The following is a 6,316-nucleotide window of genomic DNA, read 5'->3' as shown; positions in this document are numbered from 1 at the left end:
TCCTGTATATTGGTGAGACCCGATGTAGATTGGGCAATCGCTTCACTGAGTATCTGCGTTCTGTCTGCAGCAGAAACACCTTTAATTCCACTTCCCATTCCCATTCAGATACGTTCATCCACGCCTTATACTCTGCTTGGGTAGCCTCCAACCTGATGGCATGAACATCAATTTCTCAAACTTATAGTAATGCCCCCTTTCACCATTTCCCAACCCCTTTTCCCTCTCTCACCTTAACTCCTTGCCCGCCCATGGCTCCCTCTGGTGCTCCTCCCGCCTTCTCTTTGTCCCATGGCCTTCTGTCTCTTTCACCAATCAACTTCCCCGCTCTTTATTCATTCTTCCCCCTCCAGGTTTCACTGTCGCCTGGAGTTTCTCTCTCCTCTCCCCCACCTTTTCAATCTACTCATCATTTTTCTCCAGTCCTGCTGAAGGGTCTCGGCCTGAAACGTCGATTCTACTTTTCTCCATAGATGCTGCCTGGCCTGCTGAGTTCCTCCAGCATTTTGTGTGTGTTTCTCGTGTTTCCAGCATCTGCAGATTTTCTCTTATTGTTGTGAGACAATTCTTGTCCTGGATCGACCCTGCGCCCCTGCGATAGAACGCCTCGGCGCCACGGGGCGGGGCTGTAGCCCAGATCCCGCCTCTACACCATGACGGGCGGTCGGCTCGACCAATGACAGTCGGTGGAGGTTCAAAGTGTTGCTGTCCATTCACAGAGAGCTGTCGTGCTGACTGCCAGCTCCTCAGACGAATAGAATTAGAGTATGGTGGAAGGACCCGCCCCCGTGTCCGAGAGCGTAAACACGGAAATGTCTGAGCAGAAAGTGGGAGAAATATGTCCAGGATGGGGATTCGGTGCAACGGTAGGTGAGGGTGATTTGTGAGGGTGACAGGGCGGCGGGTGAGGGGAAGGAGCAGTCGGTGAATGTGGGAGAACAAGGCGGAGGGACAGGAAGAGGGGTCGGATGGGGTGAGGGAGAGGCGTTCGGGGAAGGAGAGGGAGTGTCGGTGTGATGGGGCGAGATAAGGATATTTGACAGAGGGAGAGGATTGAGACTGAGTAAAGACAGAGTTTGTGGAGAGAGCGTTGGGTGAGCGACAGTGGGGAAAGGGATGGGGGATATTCACCGCCCACATACCTCCATTCCCACGCCCCTCACCTCTCCATCCCAATCTCTACCATTCCCTCCTGCCCCCACACTTTCCACTCTTTTAACCCCACTATCCACTATCTACCCCCACTACACTCTCATCTACCCGTCTGTAACATCCTACCCCACATGTGGGAGAAGTGAGACCGGGCGCATCTCTGGGCAACGCACTGAGACTGGGAGATGAACTCACACTCTGTGTTTCACAGTGCAGTGTTACGGTCGAGGAGAGATCCATGAGGAGATTGTGAAGGAGCTGGACATCTCCCGTTGTGAAGGGCCAGGGGTTCCCTGCATTTTCTTTGTCTACAAAGTGTCTCATGAAATTCAGAATATTTGAAATGCCCTTCACTGGGTCACAGGTAAATACTTAAAAAGACCATGAGATATAGGAGCAAAATTAGCCCATTTGGCCCATCGAGTCTGCTCCACCATTTCATCATGCTGGTCCATTCTTTCTCTTAGCCCCAATTTCCTGCCCTCTCCCCGTATCTCTTCATGCCCTGACTAATCAAGAACCTTAAATATATCCAATGACTTGGCCTCCACAGCCACCTGTGACAATGAATTCCACAGATTCACCACTCTCTGGATAAATAAATTTCTCCTCATCTCCATTCCACAAGGACACCTCTCAATTTTGTGGCTGTGTCCTCTGGTCTTAGACTCCACCACCATAGGACACATACTCTTCAACATTCTGTAGGTTTCAACGAGGTCACCTCTCATTCTTTTGAATTTCAATGAGTTCAGGCCTAGAGCCATCAACGCTTTTCATATGGCAAGCCTTTCAATCCTGGAATTGTTTTCATGATCGTGTTCTGCAATGTCAGCACATCCCTTCTCATAAAAGGGGCCCAAAAACAATCCTAATTATCCAAGTGAGGCCTCATGAGTGCTCTATAAAACCTCAACATTACATACTTGCTTTTATATTCTAGTACTCTTGAAAGAAATACTAACATCACACCTGCCTTCCTCACCAATGACTCAACCTGCAAATTAACCTGCACAAAGACTCCCAAGTCCTCAAATTTTTGAATTTTCACAGTAGTTAAAAAATAGTCTACCTGTTTATTTCTTTCAGCACAGGTGAAGTCATTGAGTGATAACATTTCCATGAAAACCCTTCCCTTTTGGGGCTTCTGATCTCTGCTGGCTCCTCCCTACCTGAGGAGCACACTAACACTGTGTGTGTTCCTTAGGATTGATTCATTTGTGAATCAGGGACATGCACTGATGCAATAGCTTTCTGAAGATGATAATGTCCTGTCCAATTGTATCTGTCGAGGGGACAGAGGTTGTTATTGTGATGGGAGATGTGTATTGGTGCACAACGAGCTCCCACAAACAACAGTGGGGCAATCTACCAGGTATTCTAATGCAGCATTGTCTGGGACACACTTGGGCTACCTCGCTCTGTGTGAAATGGCGTATGTGGATCTTTCTGTGCACCTGACAGGGGGTCTGGTGATTGGGCTGAAAATCCCCGTGCTATACCTCCTGTGGGACGTGACTGCCTGTAGTGGGAGCTGGGAGGACTGCCTTGTACACAGACAGCATCACCACAACACCACCCAGGCACACGGGGGGCAGGAGGGTGGGCACAGCCCTGGGTGGAAGGTGTTGCTGTACCTTGAGGGACACAGAGCCCTCCCACAGCATCACCCAGATCACTCTCTTACTCTGTGTTTCAGGAGGAGGGACAGTGCGGAAGGAAGACATTTGTGCCGTGACTCTATTGCAGAAATCCCCAGCTGTCCGAGAGAAGAAGATAACAACAGATCCAGGGTTATTCCATAAGGGAACTGAAGTTTTTCACATATCCTGGATGGATTCCAGTAGCTGGTGGAGTAGATCGAAGACGTACCAGTGCCACAGTGATTCAGACTGTCAAACAGAGTCTCATCGACAGGACCCGATCCAGAGGAAGTTCCTGCTCCGGTGGGTAAAACCTGCCTCTTTATTGCCACACCTCGTTTTGCACTGTAAACTTCCCACTATGAACATAAGGGACGTGTCTCGGTGACAGAACCAGATCCAGAGAACGTTCCTTCCTCGGTGGGTAAAACCTGTCTCTCCCTGTCATGCCTCACGCTTCACTGCAACCCTCCCACATGCAACATGAGGGTCGTGTCTGATGTGTGTCTTGGGTGGGAAAATGATGGAACAATAGCCGGTCAGTCAGTGACTGCTGCGGGAGGGAGGTTCAGAGCACAAAACGTCCTTGGATCCTGAGGTCATTTTAGCACCAACTCCCAGTTTACATGCTTCTGAGTGATGTGTGTGCTTTCCAGTAGGGCAGAGCGAGTATCCGCCAGGCGGTGAGACTTTGGTGGTGAATGAACAATTGACTTCCTCGATTTCTTCAGGATGCAGCCAAAGGCAGAACAGCTGGAACTTGGAGAGGGTTCAGTGTAACGGTGAGAACGCAGGCTTGGGGCTCGACCCGAGAGATTGGGGCAGGAGTTGAGAAATGTCAAGTCTGCAGAGGCAGTATGTTCCTGTCGAAGTGGAGGGTAAACCTGGCAAGATAAGAGATATTCAAGCTTTGGTCAAGAAAAATATGGAAGGACAAGGTGCAATTAGGTCATTTGCCAGTGATTCCCTTAACGTCAAATGACTAAGAATACTATCGAGAGGAAAATTAGGAGGGAAAAGTGAGGGGGTGTGATGTGGATCTGGAAGATAAAGTTAAGGAAAATACCAATAAATTCTGTAGTGGTTAGCTGAAAATTTGCAATGGTAGCCATGTATGCACAAATCCCACTGCTGTCTTTAAGGTGTTTGCACTTTCTCCCCATGACTGCAGTGAGTTTCAACTGGGTTTTCCAGTTTCCTGCCACATTGCCAAAAACCTTAGTGTTAGTGAGTTGTGGGCACGCTACTTTGGCACTGGAAGCAGATCTAAATGATCTAAATCAGAGCTGCAGGGCAATTCTTTCACCCATAGGGTGGTGAGTATATAGACCGAACTGCCAGAGAAAGTGGGTGCAGCAGGTACAATGGTATTATTGAAGGGGCACCTGAATAAATGCATGGAAAGGCAGGGTTAGAACGGATAAAGTTGACTGCAGGGGATTGGGATTATCCAACTGGGCATAGTGGTCATCACTGACTCATTGGGCAAATAGTCTCTATCTTGCTGTATTAGATGATGGGCTGAATGGCTTGCATTGTCTACATCCCTCTGTCTCCAATGATCTACCCTAGGTCCCTGTGTGTGGCCTCATAAAGAGAGACCCCACCACTTCCAGGGAGGGGATTCTGAGGAATGTATGAGTTGAGGTTCGAAATGTCTTACCCAACGTCCATACCTCGCCTGTAGCTGTGTCAGTTTCACCCCTGACCCTTACAGCCTCTAAATCTACTTCTTCTACACTTCTCCCATCTCTTTGACGCCAATCAGCCCCTATACCACTCTCCATCACTGCAATGCACAACAAACTCTTTGCTTTCACTTTTCACTGGATCTCCTGTACCCCAGACTGATCCTCAGTGGTACAAAGCCTGTTCTCAGGGCACAGGACACCCATGCTGGTTGGTGTCCATCTCTGAGCTCAGAGGAACATTAGATCACCTCAAACAACAGGAATTCTGCAGATGCTGGGAATTCAAGCAACACACATCAAGGTTGCTGGTGAACGCAGCAGGCCAGGCAGCATCTCTAGGAAGAGGTACAGTCGACGTTTCAGACCGAGACCCTTCGTCAGGACTGGATCACTTCCCTTCCTTTCCGTTACAGAGAATCACCCTGAGTGAAATGTGCCTGGTGTGAGGCAGGCTGAGTGAGCACAGGTTCTGTGTTTTACAGTGCAGCGTTACGGTCGAGGAGACATCCATGAGAAGATTGTGAAGGAGCTGAAAATCTGCCAGTGTGAAGGGCCAGGGGTTCCCTGTGTTCTGTTTGTGTACAAAGTGTCTCATGAAAATCAGGATCTTTGAGATGCCCTGCAGTGGGTCACAGGTAAATACACTCGTCTTCTGTCAGTCTGTGACTCCACCGAATGAAACCTTACCCTACAGGCCCCTTGTCCTTTGGTGACTGTTATTGACCACTGCCTCCTGCCTCTCTCTGAGGCACAATAATTACTGTGCATGACCCTCTGTATTTTTCCATTGTAGTGGAAGGCATGTGCATTGTTTTACCCGGTCTTACCCCTACAGTACACAAGAGTTTTCATTGTGATGGGAGATTGGTGCATAGCAAGCTCCCACAAACAGCAGAGAGGCAATGAACTGGGGATCCAGTTGCAAAATTCTCTGGGTCATGGTGGGGTTCCCTTGTCTCTGTCCAAAATGATGTTTGTGGATCATGCTGTACACCTGAGGAGAGCTGATCGTTGGGCTGAAAGTCCCAGAGGAGACCAGGAGAGGGGGTGGGAAGACTGACTTGTACACAGACAGCATCACCCCACACCACCCAGACAAAAACACACTCACACTCACACTCAAGGTGGGCACAACCCAGATGGAAGGTGCTGAGCCCAGGGATGATGAGCCCTGTGGGTTCCTGCAGTGGGTGGGACACACACCCCTCCCACAGCAGTACCTAAATCACTCTGTTACTCTGTATTTCAGGAGGTGAGACAGTGCGGAAGGAAGACATTTGCTCTGTGATTCTGTTGCAGAAATCCAGAGATTTCAGAGTAAACAAGATGATTAATCCAGGGTTATTCCATGAGGGAATCAATGTTTTTCAGATATTTTGGACAGAAGCGAGTGTTACGTGGGCATGTGCTGATGAAGGCCACGCAGTGATTCAGACCGTCAGACAGAGTCTCATCAACAAGACAAAATCCAGAGGAGGGTCCTGTCCCGGTGGGTAAAACCTGCCTCTCCCCGGCCACACATCACGTCCCACTGTAAACTTCCCATATGGAATGTGTGTGTCTGGGGTGGGAGTGATGGGAGTCTGTCAGAACTGTCCCCCAGTCAGTCAGTGGGAGGGAGGGTCAGAACAGAAAATCCCCGTCGGTTCTAAGGTAACATCAACACCAACTCCCAGGTTACAGGTTTCTGACCGATGTGTGTGTTGTGAACTAGGGTCGAGCGAGGATCGGCAGGGCAGTGAGACGCTCATTGTGCAGTGCGCCCACCTCGATGTGCAGAGAGCAACCAGCAACCATTTGACATCTTCAACCTGCACGCAAGTGAAGAGC

This window comes from Mobula hypostoma (assembly GCF_963921235.1).
Source record: "Mobula hypostoma chromosome 8 unlocalized genomic scaffold, sMobHyp1.1 SUPER_8_unloc_3, whole genome shotgun sequence".
NCBI classification, from domain to species: domain Eukaryota; kingdom Metazoa; phylum Chordata; class Chondrichthyes; order Myliobatiformes; family Myliobatidae; genus Mobula; species Mobula hypostoma.
Note: the sequence above shows the minus strand (reverse complement) of the source record.